Here is a 14562-nt window from a genome sequence, read left to right as displayed (position 1 = left end):
CACCAGGAAGAGGAATTAACCAAAGGCTCAGCATACCGTACCGGAACCAGATTAGGGCCTGAAGCAATCCTGCGGTGTTGCGGCCAGCTCACAAGAAAGCGATTTGAAGAAAGGAGCTTAGGGACACTGTAATTCACAAACCTGCAGACTTATAAATGACAGCTATCGTCCAAAAATATACTGAAGTAAGGCTGCCATGAGGACCTGAAAGCGGGGCAGAATTGCAGGAAACCGATTTCAGGAGGTAGACTGGAATTGCATTGAAAGCATAGGAAAAGAGGCAGAACGTCCACAATGATGCACTTGGCCAAAAAGGGCATATGCGTTCTTTCCTGAATATATTCAGGAAAAAACGCATACGCACTTTTTGGCCAACCAAGCAAGCTTGCAAAGGAAATCTGCACTACAATGAAGTCTCACTTCCCCCCGGTCAAGAGGGCCATCTGAAAAAATTGTAAAATCCAGAAAGGCAGGACAGGCCATGGAGAACTGGGAATCTTGTTATGCTGATGGGCGGGATGTAAATTGCCAACAGCCACTCGGGAGAAGTGTATGGTGTTTCCTGAAACATCTAGAACACAAAGCAACAGAGCCTAGGGCACTTCCACTTATGGTCCTATAGCTTAGGGAAATTAAAATCAAAAAGACACAGCCATCCCAAAGTTTGGGACGGCTCTGTTTACAAGAACCTCGTTTACGGTACAAGTTCAACATCGCAGAAAGTGAAAAATGGATAAAGAAGTTGTGGCACTTACGTACAATGCAATATCACTCAGCAATGAAATCTATGTCATCAGGCCAGTAGCAGCATAATGAGTGGATTCAGGTATGATGATTCTAACTGAAATAAGTCACACAGAAAAAGAAACATCATAAGATATCACTAATACACGGAATGTAAACTTGGCTACACAGGAACTGAATTACAAAACAGAACAGGGTCTCAAATTTAAAAAACCAACTTATGCTTGCTCAAGGGGAAATGTGAGTTGGGGTGCTGCATAAAACCAGAGATTGAAATGAGCACAGATAAAGTTCCTTAAGCCAAATATGTACTAGACAAGAGCTACTCCTTGCTCAACGAAATGGACTCAACACCCCATATTAAATGCCTAAGAATGTACCTGACTAGTAAGTATCTTAAAACCTATGGATTGCTGTGTCTCCGAAAGAGAATCAAGCGTGTGTACAGGGACGTAAACGCAGCAGTGATAGGATTGGAGAGGTTCGGTGAGCAAATGAAGACCATTTGAAGTCATATTGCATGATACCCATTCTACGGGTCTCTACTCTCCAGTTTTCAGGGATTTTTCCTTCAGCTAAAACATGCATGTGGAACCCAGAGTATGATCCACCGTGTGATTGGGAGACGTGTTCAAATATGTCTCAGTTTTTGTCCCCTGGTACTGGGGTGCAATATTCCAGACGCTTTACTAACACTCTCCCGAATTGGAGAGTCAGTGCCTTTAACCTCCTGTTTGGCCCAGTTTGCAATTTCTGCGGAAGATGAACAGGAATAGGGAGAACCAATGAGAGACTAGCTGGAGGTGTCTGGACGGGCAAATTTAACTCTCATTTCCCACCAGGAAGAGGAATTAACCAAAGGCTCAGCGTGCCGTGCCGGAACCAGATTAGGGCCTGAAGCAATCCTGCGGTGTTGCGGCCAGCTCACAAGAGAGTGAGTTGAAGAACGGAGCTCAGGGACACAGGAATTCACAAACATGCAGAGTTATAAATGACAGCTATCGTCCAAAAATATACTGAAGTAAGGCTGCCAAGACGACTTGAAAGCGGGGCATAATTGCAGGAAACCGATTTCAGGAGGTAGACTGGAATTGCATTGAAAGCATAGGAAAAGAGGCAGAACGTCCACAATGATGCACTTGGCCAAAAAGAGCGTATGCGTTTTTTCCTGAATATATTCAGGAAAAAACGCATACGCCCTTTTTGGCCAACCAAGCAAGCTTGCAAAGGAAATCTGCACTACAATGAAGTCTCACTTCCCCCCGGTCAAAAGGGCCATCTGAAGAAAGTGTAAAATCCAGAAAGGCAGGACAGGCCACGGAGAACTGGGAGCCTTGTTATGCTGATGGGTGGGATGTAAATTGCCAACAGCCACTCGGGAGAAGTGTATGGTGTTTCCTGAAACATCCTCAAAACAAAGCAACAGAGCCTAGGGCACTTCCACTTATGGTCCTATAGCTTAGGGAAATTAAAATCAAAAAGACACAGCCACCCCAAAGTTTGGGAAGGCTCTGTTTACAAGAACCTCGTTTACGGTACAAGTTCAATATCACAAAGACCGAAAAATGGATAAAGAAGTTGTGGTACTTACGTACAATGCAATATCACTCAGCAATGAAATCTATGTCATCAGGCCGGTAGCAGCAAAATGAGTGGATTCAGGTATGATGATTCTAACTGAAATAAGTCACACAGAAAAAGAAAAATCATAAGATATCACTAATACATGGAATGTAAACTTGGCTACACAGGAACTGAATTACAAAACAGAACAGGGTCTCAAATTTAGAAAACCAACCTATGCTTGCTTAAGGGGAAAAGTGAGTTCGGGTGCTGCATAAAACCAGAGATTGAAATGAGCACAGATAAAGTTCCTTAAGCCAAATATGTAATAGACAAGAGCTACTCCTTGCTCAACGAAATGGACTCAACACCCCATATTAAACGCCTAAGTATGTACCTGACTAGTAAGTATCTGAAAACCTATGGATTGCTATGTCTCCGAAAGAGAATCAAGCGTGTGTACAGGGGCATAAACGCAGCAGTGATAGGATTGGAGAGGTTCGGTGAGCAAATGAAGACCGTTTGAAGTCATATTGCATGGTACCCATTCCACGGGTGTCAACTCTCCAGGTTTCAGGGATTCTTCCTTCAGCTAAAACATGCATGTGGAACCCAGAGTATGAACAACCGTGTGATCGGGAGACGTGTTCAAATAGGTCTCAGTTTTCGTCCCCTGGTACTCGGGTGCAACATTCCAGACGCTTTACTAACACTCTCCCGACTTGGAGAGTCAGTGCCTTTAACCTCCTGTTTGGCCCAGTTTGCAATTTCTGTGGAAGATGAACAGGAATAGGGAGGACCAATGAGAGACTAGCTGGAGGTGTCTGGACGGGCAAATTTAACTCTCATTTCCCACCAGGAAGAGGAATTAACCAAAGGCTCAGCATACCGTACCGGAACCAGATTAGGGCCTGAAGCAATCCTGCGGTGTTGCGGCCAGCTCACAAGAAAGCGATTTGAAGAAAGGAGCTTAGGGACACTGTAATTCACAAACCTGCAGACTTATAAATGACAGCTATCGTCCAAAAATATACTGAAGTAAGGCTGCCATGAGGACCTGAAAGCGGGGCAGAATTGCAGGAAACCGATTTCAGGAGGTAGACTGGAATTGCATTGAAAGCATAGGAAAAGAGGCAGAACGTCCACAATGATGCACTTGGCCAAAAAGGGCATATGCGTTCTTTCCTGAATATATTCAGGAAAAAACGCATACGCACTTTTTGGCCAACCAAGCAAGCTTGCAAAGGAAATCTGCACTACAATGAAGTCTCACTTCCCCCCGGTCAAGAGGGCCATCTGAAAAAATTGTAAAATCCAGAAAGGCAGGACAGGCCATGGAGAACTGGGAATCTTGTTATGCTGATGGGCGGGATGTAAATTGCCAACAGCCACTCGGGAGAAGTGTATGGTGTTTCCTGAAACATCTAGAACACAAAGCAACAGAGCCTAGGGCACTTCCACTTATGGTCCTATAGCTTAGGGAAATTAAAATCAAAAAGACACAGCCATCCCAAAGTTTGGGACGGCTCTGTTTACAAGAACCTCGTTTACGGTACAAGTTCAACATCGCAGAAAGTGAAAAATGGATAAAGAAGTTGTGGCACTTACGTACAATGCAATATCACTCAGCAATGAAATCTATGTCATCAGGCCAGTAGCAGCATAATGAGTGGATTCAGGTATGATGATTCTAACTGAAATAAGTCACACAGAAAAAGAAACATCATAAGATATCACTAATACACGGAATGTAAACTTGGCTACACAGGAACTGAATTACAAAACAGAACAGGGTCTCAAATTTAAAAAACCAACTTATGCTTGCTCAAGGGGAAATGTGAGTTGGGGTGCTGCATAAAACCAGAGATTGAAATGAGCACAGATAAAGTTCCTTAAGCCAAATATGTACTAGACAAGAGCTACTCCTTGCTCAACGAAATGGACTCAACACCCCATATTAAATGCCTAAGAATGTACCTGACTAGTAAGTATCTTAAAACCTATGGATTGCTGTGTCTCCGAAAGAGAATCAAGCGTGTGTACAGGGACGTAAACGCAGCAGTGATAGGATTGGAGAGGTTCGGTGAGCAAATGAAGACCATTTGAAGTCATATTGCATGATACCCATTCTACGGGTCTCTACTCTCCAGTTTTCAGGGATTTTTCCTTCAGCTAAAACATGCATGTGGAACCCAGAGTATGATCCACCGTGTGATTGGGAGACGTGTTCAAATATGTCTCAGTTTTTGTCCCCTGGTACTGGGGTGCAATATTCCAGACGCTTTACTAACACTCTCCCGAATTGGAGAGTCAGTGCCTTTAACCTCCTGTTTGGCCCAGTTTGCAATTTCTGCGGAAGATGAACAGGAATAGGGAGAACCAATGAGAGACTAGCTGGAGGTGTCTGGACGGGCAAATTTAACTCTCATTTCCCACCAGGAAGAGGAATTAACCAAAGGCTCAGCGTGCCGTGCCGGAACCAGATTAGGGCCTGAAGCAATCCTGCGGTGTTGCGGCCAGCTCACAAGAGAGTGAGTTGAAGAACGGAGCTCAGGGACACAGGAATTCACAAACATGCAGAGTTATAAATGACAGCTATCGTCCAAAAATATACTGAAGTAAGGCTGCCAAGACGACTTGAAAGCGGGGCATAATTGCAGGAAACCGATTTCAGGAGGTAGACTGGAATTGCATTGAAAGCATAGGAAAAGAGGCAGAACGTCCACAATGATGCACTTGGCCAAAAAGAGCGTATGCGTTTTTTCCTGAATATATTCAGGAAAAAACGCATACGCCCTTTTTGGCCAACCAAGCAAGCTTGCAAAGGAAATCTGCACTACAATGAAGTCTCACTTCCCCCCGGTCAAAAGGGCCATCTGAAGAAAGTGTAAAATCCAGAAAGGCAGGACAGGCCACGGAGAACTGGGAGCCTTGTTATGCTGATGGGTGGGATGTAAATTGCCAACAGCCACTCGGGAGAAGTGTATGGTGTTTCCTGAAACATCCTCAAAACAAAGCAACAGAGCCTAGGGCACTTCCACTTATGGTCCTATAGCTTAGGGAAATTAAAATCAAAAAGACACAGCCACCCCAAAGTTTGGGAAGGCTCTGTTTACAAGAACCTCGTTTACGGTACAAGTTCAATATCACAAAGACCGAAAAATGGATAAAGAAGTTGTGGTACTTACGTACAATGCAATATCACTCAGCAATGAAATCTATGTCATCAGGCCGGTAGCAGCAAAATGAGTGGATTCAGGTATGATGATTCTAACTGAAATAAGTCACACAGAAAAAGAAAAATCATAAGATATCACTAATACATGGAATGTAAACTTGGCTACACAGGAACTGAATTACAAAACAGAACAGGGTCTCAAATTTAGAAAACCAACCTATGCTTGCTTAAGGGGAAAAGTGAGTTCGGGTGCTGCATAAAACCAGAGATTGAAATGAGCACAGATAAAGTTCCTTAAGCCAAATATGTAATAGACAAGAGCTACTCCTTGCTCAACGAAATGGACTCAACACCCCATATTAAACGCCTAAGTATGTACCTGACTAGTAAGTATCTGAAAACCTATGGATTGCTATGTCTCCGAAAGAGAATCAAGCGTGTGTACAGGGGCATAAACGCAGCAGTGATAGGATTGGAGAGGTTCGGTGAGCAAATGAAGACCGTTTGAAGTCATATTGCATGGTACCCATTCCACGGGTGTCAACTCTCCAGGTTTCAGGGATTCTTCCTTCAGCTAAAACATGCATGTGGAACCCAGAGTATGAACAACCGTGTGATCGGGAGACGTGTTCAAATAGGTCTCAGTTTTCGTCCCCTGGTACTCGGGTGCAACATTCCAGACGCTTTACTAACACTCTCCCGACTTGGAGAGTCAGTGCCTTTAACCTCCTGTTTGGCCCAGTTTGCAATTTCTGTGGAAGATGAACAGGAATAGGGAGGACCAATGAGAGACTAGCTGGAGGTGTCTGGACGGGCAAATTTAACTCTCATTTCCCACCAGGAAGAGGAATTAACCAAAGGCTCAGCATACCGTACCGGAACCAGATTAGGGCCTGAAGCAATCCTGCGGTGTTGCGGCCAGCTCACAAGAAAGCGATTTGAAGAAAGGAGCTTAGGGACACTGTAATTCACAAACCTGCAGACTTATAAATGACAGCTATCGTCCAAAAATATACTGAAGTAAGGCTGCCATGAGGACCTGAAAGCGGGGCAGAATTGCAGGAAACCGATTTCAGGAGGTAGACTGGAATTGCATTGAAAGCATAGGAAAAGAGGCAGAACGTCCACAATGATGCACTTGGCCAAAAAGGGCATATGCGTTCTTTCCTGAATATATTCAGGAAAAAACGCATACGCACTTTTTGGCCAACCAAGCAAGCTTGCAAAGGAAATCTGCACTACAATGAAGTCTCACTTCCCCCCGGTCAAGAGGGCCATCTGAAAAAATTGTAAAATCCAGAAAGGCAGGACAGGCCATGGAGAACTGGGAATCTTGTTATGCTGATGGGCGGGATGTAAATTGCCAACAGCCACTCGGGAGAAGTGTATGGTGTTTCCTGAAACATCTAGAACACAAAGCAACAGAGCCTAGGGCACTTCCACTTATGGTCCTATAGCTTAGGGAAATTAAAATCAAAAAGACACAGCCATCCCAAAGTTTGGGACGGCTCTGTTTACAAGAACCTCGTTTACGGTACAAGTTCAACATCGCAGAAAGTGAAAAATGGATAAAGAAGTTGTGGCACTTACGTACAATGCAATATCACTCAGCAATGAAATCTATGTCATCAGGCCAGTAGCAGCATAATGAGTGGATTCAGGTATGATGATTCTAACTGAAATAAGTCACACAGAAAAAGAAACATCATAAGATATCACTAATACACGGAATGTAAACTTGGCTACACAGGAACTGAATTACAAAACAGAACAGGGTCTCAAATTTAAAAAACCAACTTATGCTTGCTCAAGGGGAAATGTGAGTTGGGGTGCTGCATAAAACCAGAGATTGAAATGAGCACAGATAAAGTTCCTTAAGCCAAATATGTACTAGACAAGAGCTACTCCTTGCTCAACGAAATGGACTCAACACCCCATATTAAATGCCTAAGAATGTACCTGACTAGTAAGTATCTTAAAACCTATGGATTGCTGTGTCTCCGAAAGAGAATCAAGCGTGTGTACAGGGACGTAAACGCAGCAGTGATAGGATTGGAGAGGTTCGGTGAGCAAATGAAGACCATTTGAAGTCATATTGCATGATACCCATTCTACGGGTCTCTACTCTCCAGTTTTCAGGGATTTTTCCTTCAGCTAAAACATGCATGTGGAACCCAGAGTATGATCCACCGTGTGATTGGGAGACGTGTTCAAATATGTCTCAGTTTTTGTCCCCTGGTACTGGGGTGCAATATTCCAGACGCTTTACTAACACTCTCCCGAATTGGAGAGTCAGTGCCTTTAACCTCCTGTTTGGCCCAGTTTGCAATTTCTGCGGAAGATGAACAGGAATAGGGAGAACCAATGAGAGACTAGCTGGAGGTGTCTGGACGGGCAAATTTAACTCTCATTTCCCACCAGGAAGAGGAATTAACCAAAGGCTCAGCGTGCCGTGCCGGAACCAGATTAGGGCCTGAAGCAATCCTGCGGTGTTGCGGCCAGCTCACAAGAGAGTGAGTTGAAGAACGGAGCTCAGGGACACAGGAATTCACAAACATGCAGAGTTATAAATGACAGCTATCGTCCAAAAATATACTGAAGTAAGGCTGCCAAGACGACTTGAAAGCGGGGCATAATTGCAGGAAACCGATTTCAGGAGGTAGACTGGAATTGCATTGAAAGCATAGGAAAAGAGGCAGAACGTCCACAATGATGCACTTGGCCAAAAAGGGCGTATGCGTTTTTTCCTGAATATATTCAGGAAAAAACGCATACGCACTTTTTGGCCAACCAAGCAAGCTTGCAAAGGAAATCTGCACTACAATAAAGTCTCACTTCCCCCCTGTCAAAAGGGCCATCTGAAAAAAGTGTAAAATCCAGAAAGGCAGGACAGGCCTTGGAGAACTGGGAGCCTTGTTATGCTGATGGGCGGGATGTAAATTGCCAACAGCCACTCGGGAGAAGTGTATGGTGTTTCCTGAAACATCTAAAAACCAAAGCAGCAGAGTCTAGGGCACTTCCACATATGGTCCTATAGCTTAGGGAAATTAAAATCAAAAAAACACAGCCACCCCAAAGTTTGGGACGGCTCTTTTTACAGGAATCTCTTCTACAGCACAAGTTAAATATCCCAGAGAGCAAATAATGGATAAAGAAGTTGCGGTACTTACGTACAACAGAATACCACTCAGCAATCAAATCTATGTCACCAGGCCCATACCAGCATAATGAGTAGATTGAGGCACGATGATTCTAAGTGAAATAAGTCACACAGAAAAAGAAACATCGTAAGGTATCACTAATACATGGAATGTGAACTTGGCTACACATGAACTGAATTACAAAACAGAACAGGGTCTCAAGTTTAGAAAACCAACTTATGCTTGCTTAAGGGGAAAGGTGAGTTGGGGTGCTGCATAAAACCAGAGTTTGAAATTAGCACAGATACCGTTCCATAAGCCGAATATGTAATAGACAAGACCTACCCCTTGCTCAACAAAATGGACTCAACAATGAAGTATCACCTCACACCTGGTAGCATGGGCATCATCAGAAATTCTACAAACAAAAAATGCTGGAAAGGGTGTGGAGAAAAGGAACCCTCTTCCACTATTGTTGGGAATATAAATTGATACAGTCACTATGGAGAACAATATGGAGTTTCTTATGATACTAACAATAGAATTACCATATGATACAGCAATCCCAGTACTGGACATATTCCCAGACAAAACCATAAATCAAAAAGAGACATTCACCGCAATGTTCATTGCATCACTATTTACAATATCGAGGTAATGGAAGCAACCTAAATGCCCACAGACAGACGAATGCATAAAGCTGTGGTACCTATATAAAATGGAATATTACTAATCCATGAAAAGGAATGAAATTGGGTCATTTGTAGAGACGTCGATAGATCTAGAGACTGTCATACAGAGTGAAGTAAGTCAGAAAGAGAAAAACAAATCTTGTATATTCATGCATGTATGTGGAACCTAGAAAAACTGTACAGATTAACCATTTTGCAAGGTATAAATAGAGCAACAGATGTAGACAACAAACGTATGGACAACAAGGGGGAAAGCTGTTGGGGGGGTGGTGGTGGGAGGAGTTGAGAGACTGGGATTGGCATGTATACATTTATATGTATAAAATAGATAGCCAATAAGAACCTGCTGTATAAAAATATAAAATAAAATTCAAAATTAAAAAGAAATAAAATTTAAAAAATAAAGCAGAAAAAACAATTATTCCCTTCACATACATGTATTTATATGAATAAATTATTTCCATGCTTATCTCTGTAAATACAAAAAAGAGGAATAAAATCTACCTTGAACCAAAAACGAAAAAGAGAAAAAAAACACAGAACCCACCAGTTACACAGAGGAAAACCGTAACAGGGCACTTGCTCCAGTTGTAAACAATTCTGAAGTTGGTCAGTGGTGGGGAATCGTCTCCCATTCAGCCAGCAGCCCCCATGCAACAAGCGTCCTCATTGCAAAGCTGGGGCACCGTGCCGAGGCATCTGTGAGTAAACGTGAGCTGAGCCCCAGGCCAGTTGCTGCTGAACTATTCCCACCCGTCCCAGGTAAAACACCTGAATATATACAAGGACTTGAAAGCCTAGAGGAAGGGCCATAGAGCCACACGAGTGACAGCATGCCGGCCGACTTGGTGCCTGCAGGCCAGCCAGGATGGTCCTGGCCCTGGGTGCTCTTCTGGAAGATTTCCATTTCCCTGCCTGAGATACCCGTCCTGTCCCTGCCCCCACTGCTTTTTTCCTTCCTCACCTCTGCCCAGGGAGAAATTCCAGCAGCAGGTATGGGTGACACATCCTCTTCTTTAGCAGGTGGCAGCCTGGCAACTGCTGCAGAAAGTCCAGCAGAGCCCCACTCACACTGGGCCACCCACAAAGCCGTGGCCTCTCACTCCCTCCCACCAGCCCAGCCCCGAGACTGCTGACAGGGCAGAGAAAATGGCGTCAGGCACGGCTGCAGGGGCTCTTGCTGCCTGGAGTGGTATTTATATTGATCTCAACCCAGGCACACCTGGGGAGGGCTGGCCGGCACGGTAAGGCTGCCCAGCTCAGCCAATCATCACCCCTCAGGGGCTCACAGTTGCAGAAAATGGAACTTGCTGAACCGGCCAGGTCCAAGGAACAGGTGTGGGCTCCTGAGAGTCAGGATAGACAAGGGGCTGCAGCTTTGGCTTGTTTTCTAATCATTTTATCTGGCCCATGAGTGGGAGACAACTTCAAGAAAACCCTCTCCTAATGAGAGGAACCCAGGAGTCAGGGAGAGGAGGGGTGGGTGGTGGTTGGAGACAGAGGCCTGGTGCCCCGGGTGCAGTGGAAGTCTCTGGAAGACCAGGTGGAGGGAGGCCACACAGAGTGATGCCCAGGGTCACAGACCTGTCGCAGCTGCTGTTTGTTAGTTCAAGTCCTGCTCTGAGGTGCTCTGTGTCAGCTCTGAGCGACAGGTGAGCTGGGGGTGCTCTGCAATGAGGGCTATGTGCACGGTTCCTGTGTGCCCAGCCCTGCCACGGTACCTGCAAGGGTAGCTCTGTATCCTGGGAGGGGCCTGACCACGAGAGCCCCGTGGGCTGGGGTGGGGGTGGGGTACCTGCCCAGGTGAGCTCCATATTCTGGGATTGGTCTGACCACGAGAGCCCCATGGGCTGCTGGGGACCTGGTAAAGGATGTCAGGACAGTCAGTGAAGCCACCGAGGATATACCTCCAGCTGCTCCTAATTCCTACACCCTGCTGGTCATTCTACCAACCACCAGGACATGGTATTCTGTATTAGTCTTCAATGATGCCTTCTTTTGTATTCCATTAGTCCCAGAGTCACAAGAAATTTTGGCTTGTGAGTGGCAGGACTCAACATACAACTAAAACAATACTTCTGGGCCGTCTTGCCCCAAGGGTGCAAAAATTCCCACACCATCTTTGGGGAAAGCTTAGCTAAAGACCTAAAAGTTCTACCTCTGGAAAAGGAAACCCTCCTTCAGTACGCAGACGACATTCTGATCGCCAGCCCTACTAAGGAGGCCTCTGAACTACCAAGCCAATAAAGGATAGAAGTTGTCCAAGAAAAAGCTCAAATATCACAGACTGCGGTGACCTGCCTGGGCTTCATTCTCACAGAAGGTCGGAGAAGCCCATCCCAGGAAAGGGAAGAAACCACTTGCAGCCTTACCCCTTTCTCAAACTAGAAGACAGCTTAGGGGTTCCTGGGGAGGCCAGGGTTTGCTGCTTCTGGATCCCTAATTACAGTCTACTAGCTGGGCCTCTATATGAAACACTGAAAGGAAAAGATGATGATCCTTTTGAATAGAATCCAGAAGTGGCCTTTCAAGAATGGAAAGAGCAGTCAATTCAGACCCTTGCCCTGGAACTCCCTAATTTAGCTAAACCCTTTGACCTTTACATTCCCGGTGAAAGGTGAATCGCCATTGGAGAATTAGTGCAAAAACTGGGACCACTTGAAATGGAACAATGCAAGAATGCCATCCAGGTAGGATAAACTACAGTCACCAAGGGGCTTCGCCCACTGCCACATCTGGCCAAGATACTGGCGGTATCTAAAAACCTGGAAATCAGCAGCCCAAAAGGCCACCTCCTTCCTAAGGGAAAAGGACCCCACGTGGTGATCCTAACCACCAACCATGCCCTGAAGTTGCAGGGTTCGTTCCGTGGGCACACCGACCTCGAGTGAGGAGGCCCTCCAACTCCAACATCCAGAGAGATAACCGGGGGCAACAGGGCACCATGACGACTCGTGTGAACATCACTTGACATGGAGTTTCTCTCATAAAACAACAAGAGTGTGTCCCAAAAGAGTAGACTACTGCTTGCAGGACTTACTGCACCCAGAGGGGAGCTAATAATCTTGGCGGGGGAACCGTATATCACACTGTCACCATAGAAAAGCCTACAGACACCGTGATGATGGTGGCCAATAAGACCGGCTGGACTCCTGTTTACTTCAAAAGGCTGTTGACTCAGTGGCCATCATGGTTCTTGATCACCACTGACCCTGGACTGTCAGGAGTTGAGCGGGCAGGGCTCTGACACCTGGTGCTGTTTGTACGTTAATTCAGGGGCCTAATTGAAGAAAGTGCAGACTACTGGCCAGAGCATCTAGGCTGGCAGAAACGGTCAGCCTAAGGTGGCCGAACAAATGTGGGGCGGGGTGAAACCGGCCCCCACAGCGTCTCTGCACATCTCTTTCCTGGACCCTTAAAGGCCATTAGAATCTATAACACTTCCAATGCTGGTGCTCAGGTGGACGAGCAGGGAGGCAGGGGTCCTGGGGACAATCAACGTCACCTGGAGGCTGCTGGGGAGAAGCTCTGACCCTCGCCCCTGGGTATGAGGGCTCCCAACTCAGCACTCAGCAGTTACAGAAGAAGGGTCTGCACCCTCAGCACTCCAAGAATGAGGAACGGGACAAAAGGCAGAGGAGGGGTTTGTCCCCAGCAAAGCCCATTAAAAATCCCTGGGAGATAAAAATAGAATCTGGGCAATAAAGTCAAGTCTAACCTTTTTTATCCTTTGTGCTTTGTCTAATTTCATGTGCTCCTAGGGTCCCGCATGCAGAGGTTCCACACCCGGCACTTCAGACCAGATTTCCTAGTGCAGAATGGCTGGGTCGACACCTCAGCTCCTGGGGCCCAGTGCAGACTCCGCGATATAGAGCCTGAGCTGCAGCCAACCCGGCCCTCGAGAGCTCCGCCCCCTCCCTCCCACTGACTCTGACAGGATCTCTACACAGCAGCCCAGCCCACAGCCCACGGGGTAGTGCATGCTCTCACCTCTCCATTCTCTGATCAAAATATAAACTTTCCTTTGCTTGGGAACCAAACTCAGTCTCGATCTGTTGGCCCCAATGACACTGGGCAGGGGGACACTTGTTGGGGTCCACTCTGGAGGATCAGTAACAGAAATTGAGACTATTGTAACCTCAATGAACAGATGTGTGAGCCAAACTGTAGTTAACATAGAACAGTGTATAAGGCTCAGGTAAAATAAGATGTTTCTAACACTTCCATTTGATATTTCCATCACTTTATTATAAGCAAGTTCAGTGAAAAGGTTTGTCTTATTTGTCAGGTCAATATTAGAGAAACGAAGTGATTTCTTTCCAAGGATGTACATCTAATAATCTTGGTTAAAGCTTCAATCTTGTTTTAAATGCTTTTCCATTGAAAATGATACCTCTCTTTCAGCTCCCTCATTTCTGAGAAGTATAAAATCTTATAATTTATTATTACCAAAGGGGAAAGGTGGGAGGAGGGATAAACTAACAGTTTGGGATTAACACATACACACTGCTATGTATAAAATAGATCATCAACAAGGAACTACTGTATAGCACAGGGAACTACACTCAACATTTTGCAATAACCTATAAGGGGAAATAATCTGAAAAAGAATAGATATTTTTATTGACATCATCTATCAATGACAGTTAAAGTGTAACCTAAGGGAAGCTGGTGGTGAGTGCTTCTGACCCTGAAGACTTCAATCATCTAAAGTTTGGACTCTGCCTACTTCCCAAGGCCCTTAATGAACATATGTGTAGCCGTAGCTTAAAAAATTCCCCAGTTTGGGTTTCGGGGAGACACTGATTTTGAAAAAGCCCTGGTGTTCTCCTTACATGAATGGGACTCTTCCTACTGCTAAAACATGTCTGTCACACCCAGAGGATGGTATACCGTCTGATCGGGAAGAGTTTGGAAAAGGCATCTCATCTCCTCATCTCCTGGTGCTCGGGTTCACCCCTCCAGCGTCTTTACTAACAGTCTCCCCACTTGGAGATGTCAGCACTGTCAACATCCTCTTGCGTACAGTTTGGAATTTGTCCAGAGGATGAAGCGGAAGGATGAGGAACAATGAGAGACAAGTCCTAGGTGTTCAGACAGGCACATGTCACTCTAATTTCCAATCAGGAAGACGAATTGACCAAAGGCTAGGGTTGCCCATGGAAACAGTATAGGGCTTGAGGAAATCCTGCTGCTTTGTGGCCAGTTCCCATAAACACAAGTTGAACAATGGAACTCAGGGGCA

This window comes from Grampus griseus (genome assembly GCF_964374135.1).
Source record: "Grampus griseus genome assembly, contig: HAP1_SCAFFOLD_209, whole genome shotgun sequence".
Classification (NCBI taxonomy): domain Eukaryota; kingdom Metazoa; phylum Chordata; class Mammalia; order Artiodactyla; family Delphinidae; genus Grampus; species Grampus griseus.
The sequence above is the reverse complement of the archived record's forward strand: the minus strand, read 5'-3'. Positions refer to the sequence as shown.